This window comes from Myxine glutinosa, chromosome 13 (genome assembly GCF_964187855.1).
Source record: "Myxine glutinosa chromosome 13, kmMyxGlut1.1, whole genome shotgun sequence".
NCBI lineage: Eukaryota > Metazoa > Chordata > Myxini > Myxiniformes > Myxinidae > Myxine > Myxine glutinosa.
The window spans coordinates 90,221,852-90,243,174 of NC_136273.1; positions in this window are offsets into that span (position 1 = coordinate 90,221,852).

The window sequence follows — 21,323 nt, forward strand, 5'->3', positions numbered from 1 at the left end:
GTTCAGGGTGCCAGTGATAGCTCACCTACTCTACGCATAGGACACCGTTGGATCTTTAACGTACACCAGCTCTTGTCGGCTGTCAGAACACGCAGTTTAATGTGCAACCGATGCACTGCTGACACATTGATTAATTGCCCTGTCTAGGAAACAATAGAGACCACCCTTCGCGGCCATTTTTCCCCCGCAGAGCAGGGATTGGCCTTTTTCGGGCACGTGTTCCCCTTTTTGAAGCAATGTTTTATGGCCGGATGCCCTTCCTGTCGCCAACCATGTTAGTCACCTCTTGCGACACACAGGGAATTACCAGTGAGCTGGTCCGCAATTTGTGGACCTCAGAAGGATGACAGGCTGAGTCAACCCCCCTGGCGTTAATTCAGCGATCGACCGGGATTCGAACCCAGGATTCTAGGATCCCAAGCCGACACCCTAACCGCTAAGCCAACACCAGGTTAGGATGACAGTTAATAGCTTGGCGACAGTTACAGTTAATAGAAATATTAATGGTGACAGTTAATAGAAACAAGAGAAAAAAGGGAACCATATTCAGAGGCCATTTTTCCCCGCAGAGCAGGGGTTGGTCTTTTTGGGCCACCTTGGTCCCATTTTTTGAAGCAATGCTTTATGGCCGGATGCCCTTCCTGCCACCAACCCTGTTAGTCGCCTCTTGCGACACACAGGGAATTACCAGTGAACTGGTACTCAATTTGCCGACCTCGGAAGGATGACAGGCTGAGTCAACCCCCCTGGCGTTAATTCAGCAATTGGACCGGGATTCGAATCCAGGATCCTAGGATCCCATGCTGGCACCCCAACCGCTAAGCCACACCAGGCTTTCAATAGAAACAAGAGGATGACAGTTAATAGCTTGGCTGAGATTCGAACCAGACAGCTTAGAGACAAATGTGCATACCTCTGGACTATCTTGCCAGCCACTTTTGGTGTGCAATCCCTTTTTAGTTTGCAATCCCTTTTTAGTTAAGAAATTGCAGCTTGATATAATTAACACCGAAATGCTGATTATTTTATTTTGGATTTCATAGAGATTTATCGAAATCTGTTCTGCCATTTCGGAGAGAAATTTATTACAACTTTATATTATGGGCGGTTTATTATAAGCACTTATCTGGTGAAATTGAAACTGCAGGTCAAACAACAAAGTGAATTGTGAAAAAACGGTTTTTAATATCTTTGAACAATGCCTTGTTAGAACATCACACATCAATCCCCTGAACGCTAGGGAGGTATCTTTTGTTTGAAAGGGGGAGGGTGGTGATCAAGTGTACCGATTGTAACGAATTTTCAATACAACGACCAGTTCTGAAACACATCTGTTCCTAAAAACAACACTACAGTACTGTTCATGTTTTGTGTAATCCAATGTGCCATTTACCGTTTAGCTACTCCAATTCGGAGGGTGAAGCCAGCTCTGGAACTCGTATCATCAGCCAAGAAGTCAATGTCAATATTTGAAACGACCTATGAGACAGATTTAGCCAAGTCTGTTGCACGTAGTGCAGAGGTATGACGATTACTCTCGGTTACTCTTCACTCATGGGTTTACATTACTTTTTTGAGATCACCGATGGCTCTAGTTACAGGATAGTTCGACACTTTGGGACCTAGTATCAAGATAATTTTTTGGAGATAACTATTTTACCTTTCTACCTTCTTGGCAATGTTTCAGATCTATTTATATTCAGACTGCTTGTTTTCATTGATCTTTTGTTTCTTATGGAATTTGACTTCATAATAATTAATTTATTAACAACATTTATATATGATCAATGTGCATTTGTATATGATCTTGTTTTTATGGCGTAGCCCATAGGGCAAAGCAGTCTAGAACAGCGTTTGCCGTCTGTATGTATGTATGTATGTATGTATGTATGTCCCCTCAAACGTATACCAATCAGAGCTGAGGATCTGGTCACATGACAGGGTGATGTGATTACGTCTGATGTCATTACGGCATATAATGGCTGACTCTACACTCCGGCATTTTGATTTCAATGTCATTCATGCCGAACATATCGTCAAACCTGTCATATATCACAATCACCATGCTCTACCTTCACGTTTTTCATTCAGTGTGAAACACAAACAAACCGATTGTTAAAATGACCATCAAATGTCGAAAGCATCGGCGTTATAGAACTTCCAACGACATAGTACGTATAGGCCTTAGGCTTCATGCCTTCAGATCGCTTCGGACAAATTAGCCAAGGTTTCTTAATACAGTAGTGTTGTTTTCGTAATAATAATAATAGCGTTAATACTAATAATATTGTAAATACAATCGTAACACTGCAATCAATGTGTCGTTATTGCAAAGTTTCTAGATTGAAGCGGTGTATGGTTCATGAATCAATGATAAGCGGTGTACGGTACTAATAACGCGGAAAGTAAGGAATTGGCCTCGTTTTTTTAGTAATATCATTTTCAGAATAATGATAACGTAACGTTAATATCGTAACACTAATCTAATGTCAATAACTAATACTAAATATCGTAACACTAAATAACTAATCGTAACACTAATCCCTTCGTAGTGACTGCAAAGTTACTGGAGGTTAAAATACATAATATATTATCTTCTACATATTAAAGTAGCGGCAGTTTTGTGTCCGGCCGTCACGCTACGTCATTACGTCTATTAGGCCATGGGGCATACCATTAAAATCCACTTTTTCATGCAACAGGAATGGGGATTACTTGATTTATTCATGAAAATCAGCAAAATATTCGTTCCATTCGATATAATAATGTCCCCAATAAATATACCTGCACATTAAAATACAAATAAAGAAAGAATTTCGATAAAAAAATCAGGTTTAAAATTCGCGGACAAGGTTGTTCACGTGATAAATTCAGCGAATGAGCGCTCCAGATACGTCAGGTGCCGTAATTGGCCAATCACGCAGCTCATACTAAGCTCCGTTCGGTAGCTGACAAACCAAGATGGCGACGCCCATTGCTTCGGCAGTGACAGGAAAACCTGTTCAATTTTCGTCCAAATTTTGCGTGATGCATGTTGTCCATAAAACTAAAAGCAATTTCATTCAATTCAATGATAAAAACTGGGCCCGCTTTGTTGAATTTGCGAGTAAATGGTTGCTCTATGACTGTAAAGAACGCGATTTACTGGCCGACTGTGCGGTAAAGCTGGGGCTTGATTTTGCCGATACACAATCCTGCATTGAAGCCAAACCAGAAAATCCCAACATTGGCTACCATTATGATTGTTCACGTCGCTTTTGTGACATCAGTAAAGTGAACAGGCTGAAGGAGAAAAAGACCGAAACATCTACATCTCATGGTAAGTTAATATGATTATGTAGTAATTTTTTTAGTAAGCTTTAAGTTTAGCCAAAAGTTTCAATTGTTCTGCAAACATAGACATGATCATGATGATAGAATCTGATCGTGATGATAGAATTCACATTACATTGCCATATATCATGATCAAATAAATCATCATGCTTGATTCAAGCAAGTTAGTAACAAGTTCCGGAAGATTTGGAGTTGGCCTTAGAAGAGTAGTATCTTCAAATTCAATTGACAAATGTACAGCAGACTCAGCAAGTCATGCATGATGAAATGTACATTTTATGATTTTGTTTATCTATTTCAAGACTACAATTTATAATACAAATCGTACTATTGCAAGCATGCTCTTTTACTTTAGTAATAGTATCATGATATGTGGGGATATTGTGGTTTATGTCATCAGGCTCATGTCACACCTCATTACAGTTTTTAGGATCCACAAAGAATTAAGAAATAATTTTGTACATGTAGACTACACATTTTTACTAAATTGTACGGTAGGTACTTCTTACTGTCCTGTAAATGATGGTAATAAAAAGTATGTTTACCTTGTCGGAGAAGTTGTTAAAAAAACCATGATTTGATATTTGTTACTAAAAAAGACAGATGTTTGCAAAATTTTAAACTCTATAATTATAAACAATAAACACATGTTGAGTTTATTTTTATTTTGTATTTTTGTTTTGTTGTTGTTTTTTTGCGCGGTGGTCATGGTCATTAATATTTTTACTAGCAAAGCGTGTACAAATGTATAACAAGGGATGCACCAATAGATTCTTGGGGGGGGGGGGGGGGGGGGGGACATGGAAGTTTTTTGAAGAAAAAAAACGTCACCTACTATTGAGGCAAAAAAGAAAATTTACTCACTGATCTGAGTAGAAAAACAACAACTGAATATCAATGAAATACATTAGATATGAAAAAACACTTTGCCGTCTTGGTGGCGGAAAAAAAACCCCACTTTGTTTTTAACAGTTCCCGAGAAATCCTTGAAGACGTCGGAGCTATCGACAATTAAAAAAAATAACATGTGGACTTTGTTCTAAACAGTTTCTCAAAAAATCCTGGAAGACGGCGGAGCTATCGACAATTTTTTGTGCACAGTGTGCATGTATACTTTTAAGGTGCAAATGTTTACTTGCACAGTTACTTTGAGTGTGACCGCTATTTTGTCAATGCATGGATGATGCTGCCGGCTTTATTTGGGGCAAATACCAACGTGAGATGGCACAAGTTTTTATTGTTGCATCAAATTGCACGTTCCATCCCATGATATCCTAAAGGCCAAACAAAAATATAATTGTTGTATTATATATATTTTTAAATATATTGTCAGAAAAAATTGGGTATACAAGTAACTGGAAGAAAAAAAATGAAAACAATTGTGTATATTTATGTTTAGACAATAATTCAATGGTTGGTAGGTAGGAAGAAAATAAATACATGTTTCATATTTGTTGAAAAAAAGTTAAATTCTAATCACTCAAAATTTGTTTCTTCCTTCTGTTTAATGCAGATGCCGGGACAGACATGAACGAACTTGACGATGGTCCAGTTGTAGTTAGTGAAAGCAGTGGAGAGCCCAGCAGAAAGAGAATGTTGCGTTCCTCAGATGCAAACAGCAGCCAAAGAGATTGGAGCAGGCGACATATGTTTCCTGAAGAGTGCATTTTCTGCCATAGCAACCAATACAAGCGCAGTCACATCTCAGGAAAGAGGTCAATGGTAAGGCTAGTAAAATGTGAACTCATCAGTGGAGGTCAACTTCTAAAGGCTGCAAAAGCAAAAGAGGATGTACAAATGCTGCATCAAATAGAAGGGGAGGACTTGGTTGCCAGGGAGCTTCAGTACCATCATGGCTGCTACAAGAACTACACAAGATTTTTGAGTAAACCTGGCAAGCCATTGACCCCAGTTCAAAATGGCTATATTGATGCTTTTGACAAATTCAGCCAAAACACCATCAGAAAGCGTCTAATTATAGGCAAAGAAATTCTTACATTGAGTAAACTCAATAAGATATTTATCCGCGCCATTAAAGATGTCAGCGGCATCGATGCACCATATCGAACATGGCATCTGAAGACACGACTACAGAAAAGCTTTCCACAGTTAGTCTTCATCAAAGCCAAAAGTAGAAACATGAGTGACATTGTGTTTAGTGAGTGTCTATCAGCAGAAGATTTGGCCGAGGACTTGGTAGACGATACAGCAGGGAGTTTAACAGATGACAGCACAGATAATGAAGAGGAGAGTATACCAACTGTTTCAGAATCCAAAGTACCACCCACAAATGACGACTTACGCATGCTGTATAGCGCTGCACTTATCATAAAGGCTGCTGTCTCCAATAAGCCATCTTCACCACCACCATGGCCACCTACTTCTGACGACCTAACAGAAGATAAAGTAAAGGCAGAGGTTCCTTTTCAACTGTTCAACTTCCTTGCTTGGCTGATAGGTGTATCCAGTGAGCCGGATGGTGCAGACTTTGTAGAAGTTCCAGATGACAAACAAAGAAGGCTGCTATCAATTTCGCAAGATATAATTTTCTTGGCCTCAAAAGGAAAACGACCCATGCCAAAGCATTATGCAGTAGCAACCGCGATCCGCCACCTGACAGGTTCCACCAGCGTAATAGGGATTATAAATGGGCTAGGGCATTGCATTTCACAGACAACCTTAATGGAGTACAATACAGCTCTTGCACAGCGCCAAATCAGCATGGGGGATATGAACTTACCACCTGATATACAGAGGGGGAAATTCACCACTATAGTCTGGGATAATATAGATTTCGGGGAAGAAACACTGTCTGGCAAGGGGACTACGCACAGTACTAATGGTATAATGATACAAAGACCAAGTGAATTACCTGTAGAGATTTCTACAACACCATCTTTGAAAAGGACCAGGCAAAGAACAATTCAAGCTCCTCCCACTGAAATCTGTCCATTCATGGGATATGGGAAGAAAAGGGGACCTCCCTGCCTTGGTACCACAGTAGATGTTGACCAGAACAATCATGAACCTGCTAAAGACCAAGCCAGCAGTCAAGACATGGCATACAACATGTTGAAGTACAAATTTGATGGCATTCCTGGATGGACAGGGTTTAATACATTCCTAACTACAATGTATCCAGTCAAGTCTGTAGTCGGATATCTCCCAGTTCTAAATGCCAGCCCAACTGAGATGGACACTGTCCAGACTATTCTAATCAGGTCTCTCCAGTATGCAGATAATCTTGAACAGTATGTAGTGGTACTCGTCTTTGACCAGGCAATTTATGCAAAGGCCCAACAAATACGTTGGTGCAATGATGTATTCAAGAAGAGGATAGTCATTCGTCTAGGGATGTTCCATACAAAGATGACGTATCTTGCTTGCATAGGCAAGCGGTTCAAAGATGCAGGGCTCTCAGATATTCTTATTGAGGCTGGTGTCATTGCAGAAGTTAATTTTAAAAAAGTAAAATAAAAATGATTTATTTGCGGCACAACATGTGTTTCAGCTGCGGCGGACCATATTTTCAGATTGGATTCATTTTCAACTTATCGCTATGACTATCTAGATACAAAAATATCATGTTTATTGGTGTATTTTAGTGAAAAGGAGGTCTAGAAACAATATCACAATCAATTTTTTTCATTTTACTCCTCAAACTATCCAGAAATTAAAGAAAATGCAGTAACGTATAGTTGATGAATATATATTTACTTGCATTTTCATCAAGTGCGCGTTAAAAATTAATGAGCACCCCTGGTGTCTGGGGACATGGTGTTTCTTGTTCAGGAGCACATCCCCAACCCATCTATAGCAATTTTAAGTAATCCCCTGCGTTGTTGCACGAAATTGTCAAATTGAGCACATTTTAGCCCTATGCCCCATGGCCTATATGATGTCATTACGACGGCTGACTCCACCGACCGACATTTTAATTTACGAGTACACCCGCTCACTACGGGAGTGACAGGAAGGGTCATTCCTCTTTGGGGTATATAGATTACAGTCGATCTATGGTCGGGTCTCAAGAACATTGGGTGTGTGTTCATTTACCAAGTTTATTGTGGAGAGATCACCAAGCGGTTTAACCATTCGAGCAAGCACTCCATTCAAAACCGTTAAGGAACGGCTGGCTTGGTAAGCGTTAGCTAGCTGCATGGTAAATGAGCACACCCCAGGCTTCCTCCCTTTTCGGTTTGTGTTAAACAGTAGGAAAAGTGGGTTTCATTGGTGGTTTTCAAAACAAAACCTTAATTGGTGGGGTTCAAAAGGCCGCCACAAAAAAGGCCACTTTAGTGGCAGGAAGGGTCATATTATTTAGCCAACCCTTGTGGGGTACATAGATTACAGTAGATCTTCACTCAGTTCTGTAAGTAAAACTTCCCTCATGGGTGTCGGGATTCCTCCAAATGTCTTTGTTTAATATTATAACTTATAAGCAGCGTTCGTGACTGTGTAAAGCAAATCATATGTGTTTGTGGTTTATAATATTTTACAAGCCCAGCTATGCCGCTGTTAGACTTCCGGTCTTGTTTTTATTTAGTGTATATACTCGTATAATGGAGCAAATATATGTATGTACTGTATGTATTGCATGTTTGTACGTATGTATCATCTACTAATCCGAGAGGATTTGACCGAGGAAGCTGAAACTTTCGGGGATTAATGAGAGCACCCTGAAGTTGTACATATGCAAGTTTTGTTTGATTCCATCATGTTTTGAAAAAAACAATTTCGCCCATGTTTACATTTTCTTCCTTTAGGGGAGGGGGTGCAATTGGAACTAGAACGACACTCGGTAGATCGCAAACCTCCGCCAGGCTGAACAGTTTATGTTTTGTATCCCACTGATAGGCCGGATCTCGATTTAAACCTGAACCAAAATCTAATCGGCTTGTTCTTGTCGCCGAACCAACTCGTCCACCAAGTTTAGTCATAACGCGTCCATAACGTTTTAAAATAGCATGTTGTATATCGCTTTTCGCCTGATCATTCAATGGTGAAGAATCAATTAAATGTTAAATAACTCTCATATCTGAATCCATCCTCAAATCTTCACCAAAATCGAATCATTTCGTCCTCGTCACATACGCTACATCTCTGCCAAATTTCGTTCTAATCCGTCCACAACTTTTTGAGATATCTTGTTCACAAACAGACAGACAGACAGGGGTGAAAACACAACCTCCATCCACCTTCGGTGGCGGAGGTAATTATCCGAGCTATATAATCGCAATGTATTATATATGCACATAAGCAGTATGCATATTTTCACTTCATATACATAACCTGGGTTAATTTTGTTTTCGGGAGAGATGGAGGCAGCGGTCTGTTCCTTATACACCACCCAAATAAAGGGATGTGTCAGTTGCACACTTGGAACAAGATCGCCCATAGGGTGGATACTCTTCTATTGTATTAATGATCCTAAAGATAATGACATGACCCCCCTGGTGGCTCTCGTAGAGAATGGATGCTTCTTGTAATAATAATGACAAGAGTTTCCTTACAACAAACTTCAATGTCGGAGGAGGCCATTCGGCCCATCAAGCCTATGGGTTCAAACCACTAACCTCCCAGACTCGGAGCCGGCACTCTACGTCTAACCATTAATGACTCAATAAGTCTAACCACTAACTGCCGAATGGGGTTGAAAGTTTTCCTTTGAGCTCGATTTCTTTTCAACATTTGCATATGTGCATGATTATTAGTATTAGTATTCTATATTTGTTTGTACTGTCCTTTTGTTTTGTATGTAATATACGCCTCATGTTAAGTTTCACTGATGTGATTAATATAGTTATACATATCTACCTTTCTATCTTTCAAAAATACCAATTACTTACTTGTTCATTGTTGATTTTGTTTATTGTTTTACAGGTTTCAAAACTAAACGTGTGTCCACCCGATGAGAATGACACCTGTTAAGTATATCCAAAGGGTTGATAATTGTATTTATCAATACTTAACATAATTAACCTAATAGAATTGAACAATACCTCAAGTGTTTCTCATTGCCAGCTAGATCATTAGTTCAAGGTTCGTTTGGGAAGATGCTATCTATGTATTTTCTACTTGTGGGAATTAGGGAGGTGATGTTTATTGAGAAAATGTTTTTGAGAAAGTGAAAAGAATGGCAGAGGACAAGGGAGAAAACGAAGGGTAAAGGATTGGGAGGATGTCAAAGAAATGGGAGGGAAAGGGAATGTGCAGCAAAAGTTTGGAAAGGCATGAAGTTATTGGAGGACCAAAAAATACACCACTTTTGCACATATTATAAAGGACTATCAGAGGAACCTGGCGTTGCCCGGTGCTGTGCTAATCCTGTTGCCATTTTTAAGAAATCAAATTTTGGTTTTTTTTCTACTTTTTTGGCGGGGCCTAAAACACTTCCCTGCACCCATGAAGGAATGTGGTCAGGGATTATGTAATGTTACCTTTCACATACAGTCACGTGAAAAAGTAAGTACACCCCATGTAAAATTTTGACTTTTTCAACATATTTCAACATACAGCTATTTAATCTTCATTTCAACAATATTGATAGATAAAGGTGATATAATATAACAAATATCATGAAACATTTACATTTTGTCGTCCATTGTATAATTTAAATAAACATAAATGCAAATTTTGCATGTGGAAAAACTAAGTACACCCCTACATTTATCACTACTTCAAATACCTAAAATTAGAATCGGGTGCACCAGCTCAGGTGCAAATGATTAGAACATTGTTAGAGAGGATCTTGGAGGAACCTGTCTTATTTAAACCTCAGACATTTAGTTTGGTTTGCTTTTTGTTGTTGAAGTGTGCGGCGTCACCATGCCTAGATCAAAAGAGCTATCTGAGGCCTTCAGAAAGAAGGTTATAGATGCTTACGAGTCTGGGAAGGGATTTAAAAAGATCTCCAAACAATTTGAAATCAATCATTCGACTGTCCGGAAGATCATCTACAAGTGGAGAAGATTCCGAACAACTGCCAACTTGTTCAGGCCAGACCGCCCCAGCAAGTTCAGCCCGAGAGCAGACCGCAAGATGCTGAAAGAAGTCTCTAAGAACCCCAGAATGTCATCACGGGACCTACAGGTAGCTCTTGCCACTGTTGATGTCAAAGTGCACGAGTCTACCATTAGAAAGAGGCTGCACAAATTTGATCTACATGGGAGGTGTGCCAGGAGGAAACCTTTGCTGTCCAGAAAGAACACCAGGGCAAGACTAAAGTTTGCCAATGAACACCTGGGCAAAGACCAGCACTTCTGGAACAATGTGCTCTGGACAGATGAGTCAAAGGTAGAGCTATTTGGCCACAGTACCAGAAGACATGTTTGACGAAAACCAAAGACAGCATTTGACCACAAGAACCTGATACCAACTGTAAAGCATGGTGGTGGAAATATTATGGTCTGGGGCAGCTTTGCTGCATCAGGGCCTGGGCAGCTCACCATCATAGAATCCACTGTGAATTCTTCATTGTACCAGAGGGTGCTTGAGGATAATGTGAGGCCATCTGTCGGAAAGTTGAAGCTCAACCGAAGGTGGACCTTGCAACATAACAATGACCCTAAACATACCAGTAAATCCACCAAGGAATGGCTGAAAAGAAAGAAATGGAGGGTTCTGGAATGGCCAAGTCAAAGCCCGGATCTAAATCCCATCGAGATGTTGTGGGGGGATTTGAAACGAGCTGTGCATGCAAAAACCCCTCAAACATCGCACAGCTGAAAGAATTCTGCATGGAGGAGTGGGCAAAAATTTCTCCCAGTCGATGTCAGAGACTGGTAGACAGTTATAAGAAACGCCTACTTGAGGTTGTTTCTGCCAAAGGGGGCAATACCACCTATTAGAGCCAAGGGTGTACTTACTTTTTCCACATGCGAAATTTGCATTTATGTTTATTTAAATTATACAATGGACTACAAAATGTAAATGTTTCATGATATTTGTTATATTATATCATCCCTGGTGTTGGGCTAGCGGCTCGGGTGCCAGCTTAGGATCCTAGGATCCTGGGTTCATAATCCCTGTCGATCGCTGAATTAACGCCAGGGGGGTTGACTCAGCCTGTCATCCTTCCGAGGTCGGCTAATTGAGTACCAGTTCACTGGTAATTCCCTGTTTGTCGTAAAAGGCGACAAACAGGGTTGGCGGCAGGAAGGGCATCCGGCTGTAAAACATTGCTTCAAAAAGGGGACCAAAAAACAACAACAACCACGGTGCCCGAAAAAGGCCCCTGTGCCCCTGCTTTGCAACAACTTTGCAACAAAAAAGGCCAACAACCACGGTGCCCCTGCTTTGCGGGGAAAAATGGCCTCTAAAGGTGGTTATTTTTTATTTATTTTTATATCACCTTTATCGATTAATATTGTTGAAATGAAGATCAAATAGCTGTATGTTGAAATATGTTGAAAAAGTCAAAACTTTACATGGGGTGTACTTACTTTTTCACGTGACTAACTAAAATGGTTTAGGCACCATAGAGTGAATTTTTTTTTTTAATCATACTTCTTTTCAAAATGTTTTTTTTTTAAACGTTTTTTTCCCTTTTGTTTTGTTTTTTGCTTAAAACACTCCCCGGCACTCATAGATTAACCTCTGAAAGTTTGATGAAGATCCGTTTGGCCATCTCTGTGAAACATGGCAACAGACAGACAAACATCTCACTTATAATATAGATGGCACTTAACACAATTTTTTTATGTTGAAGGCTCCAGTCACAGACTATATAGTCCTCAACAAGGCCAGGCCTTAAATAAAAGAGCTGCATTGATAGAAAAGTGAAGAAAAAGAGAATAGTCTAAGAGTTTTTGAGGAAGTAAATAACTCAATATATCAATACTCAATAAGTAAAGCAATAACTCTGATAACAAGGCTATCAGGCATCATAAGCAGATAGCCAAAAAGGGAGTTTATAATTGAAACAAGAAAGACAATCCCTGTACTGAATTTTAATTGGATGTGTTTTTATAATTTATTTTAATCCAACTTCAAGCTGGCCCAAAGTAATTTACCATGTATTGCATTTCCTCTCTCAACGAGGCATGCTTGAAAATCATCTTATTCTGTTTTCTTTCAGTCAATAAGGAGCCATTTGAGAAGTCCCAAGAGTATGTGCCCGACTCTCTGCCAATTATGCCACTGAAGAAGAAAAGGTAAGTTTACTTTAGGCTTTATCCTCACGTTTTACCATTTTTATAAATTATGTGAAACAGTGCAGTTACCAGATGATATATGGCAAGCCACTGAAATCTAATTACTACAAGGAATTATATTTGTCTTATTAATCCACCATTCTCACAAACCCTCCATCTCGATCCCTTCTCTTTCAATACATCCTTGTTACAGCAAACTGCAGAAGAGGCAAACACCACCGCCACCCAAGGAAGTGACCCCTAAACCCCAAGCTGCGCCTATTACAAGGAGCACTTCAGAGGAAATACCACTGTTCAATCAACTTGTAAAAAATGGCTGGGCCAGTGGAGAAGCTTCATGTAAAAGCAAATGCTTTGGACCAAAACCATATTCTACCTTAACAACTGCCTTTTCAAAACTGCCTGCTTCTGGCAGGCAACTGCCTGCTTCACATTCTCAGTAAGATTGTGTTGGTTTGAATGATTTCACTTATTAATCCTGTGCTGTTTTCATGTTAATAAAGCAAAACAACAGTCGTCAAAGTGTTTTTTTTTTAGTAATGTGTGGATAACCCAAGAAATGTAACTTGAATAAGGGAATTTGAGATATTTCTGTTTAATTTTCAGCATTTGCTGTTTTTCTTTTTTTGTGCTAAATCAGGGCCAGAGACGAATATGATTTTGAATGTGATGATTTCAAAACACGTTTGGTAAGTTTTTATTAAATCTTGAAATAACATGGCAATTTAACCTCAGTTTACATCATCTCACGATGTTCTTTACCGTCTCGTATCTCCAGACAAACAGAACATCGCCCAAAGTGACAAAAACGTAAGTTTATGCTTTCGTCTTCTTCATCTGTTGTGACCGAGAATGAAAGAATTAGAATTCTGCAGTTGTAATACCAATAATATGATGACACCCAGCAGCACAGTAAAGAAGTCAGGAGAAGGAGGTGCCCAGAATGCTGGTGGCCAGGCATCAATCCTCACTTCTTCCTTTAAACACCTCAAGGATAACCAGGTACAAACAAACAGATTTATTTCCCTGTAAATGCTTTAAATAAGGAAATGTAATTTTATAACACACTAGCAGGGGTATCCAATGTTGGCTGGTGCTGCTCTCATCCTGTTGGCATTTTAAAGAAATCAAATTTTGTTTTTCCACCTTTATTTGCACATTGTAATCCACAACTTCCAAGTGAGAAGCAAATTCTACAAATTTCAGAAAATTCATGAAAAATACAAAACTAGTATCTTTGTTGGATATGTGTCCACCCCCCTTAGGATCGCAATTTTAAATTAGTTCAGGTGTAACAAATCGCCTTCAAAATCACAAACCAAGTTAATTGGCCTCCACCTGTGTTAAATTGTAGAGATTCTGATTATTTCAGAATAAACTCAGCTGTTCCTGTAGGTTTCTTCCGATGGGTAATGCATTTCACAGCAAAGACTCAAAGACTTTCACTCCGGGTTAAAGACAAATCACAGACTTTCAAAAAACCTCCGGGTTAAAGTTGTGGAAAGGAAATAGATCAGGGGGTGGGTATAAAAATATTTCAAAGGCCTTGAATATCCCTTGGATCACAGACAAGACAATAATTAAGAAGAGGATGGTGTATGGTACCACCAAGATCCTGCCTATATCAGGCCGTCCCTCCAAACTGGATGACCAAGCAAGGAAGAGACTGATCAGAGAGGCCACCAAGAGGCCAATGTCAACTTTCAAAGTGATACAGGCCTTTATGGCAAAGACTGGTCACTGTGTGCATGTGACAACAATATCCCAAGCACTCCAAGTCTGGCCTATACGGTAGTGGCAAGAAGGAAGCCATTACTCACAAAAGCCCACCCTGAGTCCCGTTTGAGATATGCAAAAAACCACTCTGGATACTCTGCACGATACTCCGCACATCCATCGAACCATTCGCATTTCCACCCTTTCCAACCTTCGTTGCTGCTCTATGTTCATTACCCATGTCTCGCTCCCAATAAATCATAAAACTTCTCACACATGCAGCATACACCTTTCCCTTCAGCTTCAACGACACTCCCCTCCTCATCAGCACGCCACTCAGTTCCCGAAACTTCTTCCATGCACATCTCACTCTAGCAACCGTTGCCGAGTCTGATCCACCTTCTCCATTCAGCATGTCTCCGAGGTAGCAAAATGTTTTCACACCTTCCAGCTTCACGCCGTCTCCAAGATCCAACTCAACATTTCCTCCATCTGCAGCTCCCTCTGTGCACACCTTACATTTGACTGTAGCTGCCACACTGGTTAATGACCCTCTCAGACCACTACATTTTTGATGAACCCACTCAGCGCACATTGCACATTGAATGGAGTTCACTCCGACACCCTTCCTGCACACAGCACAGGGCCACTTCCCAGTTCTTTCCACCTCACCACATGCTTTACCACTTGCCATCGCCTTCGTCTTTCCGATATTCACCTTCAGACCTTTTGTCTCCATACATTCCTTCCACTTGTTCATCTTTTCCTTCAGTCCATCCATACTTTCTGCAATCAACACCAGATCATCTGCATACAACAACTCCCACGGTAAACCCTCCTTTACGTTCTGAGCCAGCACCTCCATCACAGCTACAAATAGTAGTGGACTTAGTACCGACCCCTGATGCTCTCCCACCTTCCCCTCAAACTCACCACTGTTCCCGTCCTTCGTCCTTACAGCTGTGCGTGCTCTTTTGTACATTGCCATCACTACTCTGATCAACCATTCCTCCACTCCTAACTTCCTCATTGCCCATGTCAATACTTTGCGTGGAACCCTATTGAATGCTTTCTCCAGATCAACAAACCCAAGAAACAACTTCTTCCTCTTCTCCATGTACTTCTCCTGCAACTGCCTCACAATAAAAAGCACGTCTGTCGTTCCTCTTCCTGGCATAAATCCAAACTGCATTTCGTCGATCTTCACTTTCTTCCTTGTCCTCCTCTCCAACACCCTTTCCAGTTGAGAGAGAGGAAGACAAATGATTAATTGCGAAAGATGATGGGAATAGAGCCTGTGATTGATGCTGTGAAGAGGAACAGGTTGAGATGGTTTGGTCATGTGTTGAGGAAAGATGAAAGTGACTGGTTAAGAAGAGTGATGGAAATGAATGTGGAAGGAAGTAGAGGACGGGGAAGACCAAGAAAGATTTGGCTAAAGATGGTGGAAGAAGAAATGCGGGCAAGGGGGTTAACAAGGAGAGATGCAGAAAATAGGGCAAAATGGAGAAGATTGTCATGGGGACCGCAAGACTAACCTCCGCTCTAGCAGGGAAAATGGCCTTAAAATGCATGATGTTGTTGTTGTTGTTGTTGTTGTAGACTTTGTATAGGCACTGTATATATACCGTATATACACACATATGTACGAGGGTTGCCCAAAACGTTTTGCAACACTTTCTATATTTCAGTAAAAATCAACAGGCAATGTCTGCAACTTATTCTGTGGTTAATTTTGAATGTCCCGCTTACTACTGCAGTGGCGCATTGTAATACGTTTTCCAGTGCATGCGCAAGGGGTCGTCAAAATGGCGCTGTGTGGTGATGAGCATTTTAAACAACGGCCTGTTATTGAATTTCTTGTGGCAGAGAAGGAATCAGTAACGAGCATTCACAGGCGGTTAAAAAATGTGTACGGCGTCAATGCTGTTGATAAAAGCACTGTTAGTCATTGGGCTTCACGAATTGCGGGTTCTGAGAAAGGCCAAGCGGAGCTCAGTGACACACCTTGCTCTGGCCAGCCAACAACAGCAGTCACTCCGGCGTTGCTTCAACTTGCTGATGAACTCATTCGAAAGCACCGACGGATTACAACCAGAAGGCTTTAAACTGAGCTCTCAGTAGCCAAGGGAAGTGTGAACAACATTATTGATGCCTTAGGATATTCAATAGTGTGTGCACGTTGGGTTCCATGAAGCCTAACCGACGATCACAAAACTTTGCGGAAATAGGTGTGTTCAGATTTTCTCTCCCGTTACGAGGCTGATGGTGAAAGCTTTTTGTCACGGATCGTCACTGGGGATGAAACATTGATCCGTCACTTTAAACCGGAGACCAAAAGACAGTCAATGGAATGGCATCATCCAACTTCTCCTCTGAAGAAGAAGTTTACGGTGACCCCACTGTTTTTTGGAATGCAGAAGGGGTGATTTTGGTAGACATTGTGCCACGTGGTCAAACCATTAACTCAGATCTGTACATTGAAACTCTTAAAAAATTGCAGAATCGTTTTAGGAGAGTTCGGCCTCACAAAAATATTGCTGAAACCCTCCTTCAACACGACAACACACGACCATACACAAGTTTGAAAACACAAGCAGCAATCACAAAACTCGGATGGACTGTTCTTCCCCACCCACCCTATAGCCCAGATCTTGCTTCCTCAGATTTCCACCTCTTTGGAGCCCTCAAAGATGCCATCCGTGGGAAAAGGTTTGGGAGTGATGAAGAAGTTATTGAAGAAATGAAGAAGTGAATAAGTGGCTGCGCATGCACGATTCAGACTGGTACAAGAAGGGGATACATGCTCTTGTTTCTCGCTGGTGCAAGGCTGTTGAAGTTGATGGAGATTATGTAGAAAATTGAGGAGTGTAATAAATACATATAGTTATACAAAATACAATAAATACAATAAATACATATAGTCCTCATAGCCTGGTGTTGGCTTAGCGGTTAGGGTGCCGGCTTGGGATCCTGGGTTCCAATCCCGGTCGATCGCTGAATTAACGCCAGGGGGATTTACTCAGCCTGTCATCCTTCCGAGGTCGGCAAATTGAGTACCAGCTTGCTGGGATGAATGATCACGGTGTGTACCCCGATTTAGAATAGGTACACCGTATCCCTGCGCATCTTAGGAGCGTGACCAAGGGTTGGCGTCAGGAAGGGCATCCGGCCATAAAAACATTGCCTCAAACAGGGAACCATGATTGTCATGGGGCCTGCAAGGCTAACCCCCGCTCTAGCAGGGAAAATGGCCTTTAAAACGATCATTCATTCATTCATTCAATAAATACATATAGTTATTATTAGTCAGGTGCACTATGTTTTTTCGTTCAAAATTTTGGTAGATTAGCAAAACTATACATTTTTGGAATATTCAGAGCATGAGGAATCCAAAAATTAATGTTTACATTTGCGTAGACACCTTTGCAAAAATGACACTCAGGACAGTGATGAAGATCTGTAAAAGCATATTCCTGAACGGTATAGACCTCGTAGATCCTGTGTATAGGACTTATAGTTCAATCTGATACTACCTATAACAACCTATAACTTCAAAGGACTTGCAATATCATGTATTATGTAATACAGTTATATCACAAATATAAAGACAATGGTTTTCAATTACCTTTGTTTGTTGCTTTTCTATAATCCTGAGCACTATTTTGAGGCCTTTATTGGATTCCTTGACCCAGAAAACATAGGATTAGCATATTTAATTAAGTCTCTAGGTTGACTTGAAGCCGAGATCGCGCAAAATATGTATTTTATGGCGGCCATTTTCAAAATCCAAAATGGCGGCCATGCAGGTGTCTGTGCAAATGCCAACATTGATTTTCAGATTCTCCATGCTCTGAAGATTCCAAAAATGTACAGGTTTGCTAATCCCAAAATTTTGAAAGAAATTATATTTGTTAACATAGTGAACCTGACTATCTTCATCACTGTCCTGAGTGTCATTTTCGCAAAGGTGTCTACGCAAATGTAAACATTAATTTTTGGATTCCTCATGCTTTGAATATTCCAAAAATGTATAGTTTTGCTAATCTACCAAAATTTTGAACGAAATTATATTTGTTAACATAGTGAACCTGACTATATATGAGTATGTTCAAAGAATTCTATAATAAATTACGAGCAATAAAAAAATTGTGTTGCAAAACTTTTTGGGCAACCCTCATATATATATATATATATATATACAGTGGAACCTTGACTTACGAGTGCCCCAACTTACGAGTTTTTCGATACGAGCCGTCGCTCGGGCGGTTTATTGCTTTGAGATGCGAGCCGAGATCCGAGTTACGAGCTTTCGCCACCCGGTCACGTGGTTATCTTGCCGTGCAAGTACAGTATCTCTGTCGTATAGCGCTGCATTTTTGTTTTCGCATGTTGGTTATTTTGAGTTTACGCCGCCAGGTGGGTTCTGGTCACGTGGTTATCTTGCCGTGCAAGTACAGTATCTCTGTCGTATAGCGCTGCATTTTTGTTTTCGCATGTTGGTTATTTTGAGTTTACGCCGCCAGGTGGGTTCTGGTCACGTGGTTATCTTGCCGTGCAAGTACAGTATCTCTGTCGTATAGCGCTGCATTTTTGTTTTCGCATGTTGGTTATTTTGAGTTTACGCCGCCAGGTGGGTTCTGGTCACGTGGTTATCTTGCCGTGCAAGTACAGTATCTCTGTCGTATAGCGCTGCATTTTTGTTTTCGCATGTTGGTTATTTTGAGTTTACGCCGCCAGGTGGGTTCCGGTCACGTGGTTATCTTGCCGTGCAAGTACAGTATCTCTGTCGTATAGCGCTGCATTTTTGTTTTCGCATTTTGGTTATTTTGGAAAATTTCTTAGTTTTAACCATGGGGCCTAAGAAAGTGAGTGGCAAGTGCAGTGCTGAGAAGAAGAAGAGGATGATGAGCTTGGCTATGAAACACGCAATCGTCGAACAACATGAGCGAGGTGTGCGTGTTGTCGACTTGGCGAGGCAGTACGATCGTAGTACTTCTACGATATGTACGATTTTGAAGCAGAAGGAGTCGATAAAGGCTATAACGCCAGCCAAGGGCGTTACGATTATTTCAAAGCTCCGGACCTCTATCCATGAAGACATGGAGAAGTTGTTGTTTGTGTGGTTGACGGAGAAGCAGCTCGCAGGAGATACCGTGACCGAGAGCATCATGTGTGAGAAGGCACGAGACATTTACGGGGATTTGGTGCAGCAGACGGCGGGAACATCAACGGACGAGGCATCGGAAGAGTCATTCAAAGCCAGTCGGGGATGGTTTGATAATTTTAAGAAGAGGACCGGCATTCACTCTGTCGTCAGGCATGGTGAGGCAGCAAGCTCGGATGTGAAGGCAGCTGAAGATTTTATTATAACTTTTGCCAAACTGATAGAAGCTGAAGGATACATCCCCCAGCAAATCTTCAACTGTGACGAGACAGGGCTCTTCTGGAAAAAGATGCCGAGGAGGACGTATATAACGGCAGAGGAGAAGAGCATGCCAGGCCACAAACCCATGAAGGATAGGTTAACCCTTGCACTGTGCGCGAATGCGAGTGGTGACTGCAAGATTAAGCCGCTACTCGTATATCACTCTGAAAACCCCAGAGCCTTTAAGTCTCATAGGATACTTAAAGAAAAACTGCAGGTTATGTGGAGAGCAAACGCAAAGGCGTGGGTCACCAGGCAGTTCTTTGTGGAGTGGGTAAACCTGGTCATTGGTCCTGCCATCAAGAAGTACCTTTTGGAAAATAACCTACCCCTGCAAGCCCTTCTCGTCCTTGACAATGCTCCCGCACACCCACCAAACCTCGAAGACGACACCCTTGAAGAATTTAAGTTCATTAAGGTCCTCTACCTTCCAGCCAACACCACCCCTATCCTGCAGCCCATGGACCAGCAGGTGATTTCAAATTTCAAAAAGCTCTTCACCAAGCACCTGTTCCGGCGCTGCTTTGAGGTTACGGAGAGCACAAACCTCACCCTTCGAGAGTTCTGGAAGGATCACTACAATATCGTGACCTGCCTCAGAATTATCGACATGGCCTGGCAGGGTGTTACAAGGAGCACCTTAAACTCTGCATGGAAGAAGCTGTGGCCTGAGGTTGTGTCCGAAAGGGACTTTGAAGGATTCGAACCTGAAGTGTCAGTGGTGGAGGAGATTGTGTCCCTCGGAAAGTCCATGGGCCTGCAAGTGGATGAAGAAGACGTTAACGACCTCGTCGAGAAGCACAACGCGGAACTGACAACGGAGGAATTAAAGAAGCTACAGCAGCAGCAGAATACGGAGCTTTTGCAGGAAATTAACGCGGAGGAGCCAGAGGCGGAGGTGGTTATCGCTACAAGTGAGATTAAGGAAATGTTGGGAATGTGGGAGAAAATTTCAGAGTTTATTGAAAAGAAACACCCTGAAAAAGTTGCAACAGGTCGTGCGTTGGCGTTGTGTAACGACACTTGCCTCACTCATTTTCGAAACATTTTGAAAGGGAGGAAGAAACAAACCTCGTTGGACAGGTTTTTCTTGAAACGCCCTGCAAGTGAAAGCGAGGAAAGTGTGGCGAAAAAGGCAAAAGTTATCCCCTCCACCTCCGCCAGCATCTTCGTCTGATCTTCAAGGTAAATACACTTAATAAAACCAGTTTATTTCTTTACATTGTCTTTTATTATGTACAGTATATACGAGGTCGTGCTTGTTTATACATTATTTGTTATTTATAAAGTACATTTTTCTTATTTAAAAACACGTAACAAAAAAAATTGGTGTGGTTTTTTGGGGGCTGGAACGGATTAATAGCATTTCAATGCATTTCAATGGGGAAATTTGATTTGAGATACGAGCAATTTGAGTTACGAGCTCGGTCACAGAACGAATTAAACTCGTAAGTCAAGGTTCCACTGTATATATATATATATATATATATATATATATATATATATATATATATATATATATATATATATACTGTATATATATATATATATATATATATATATATATATATATATATATGTATATATATATATATATATATATATATATATGTATATTTACATTTATTTATTTATCAATCAAACCATGGTGTCTGTCTGTGTGATGGTCTGTCTCCCATTTCTGTCTCCCC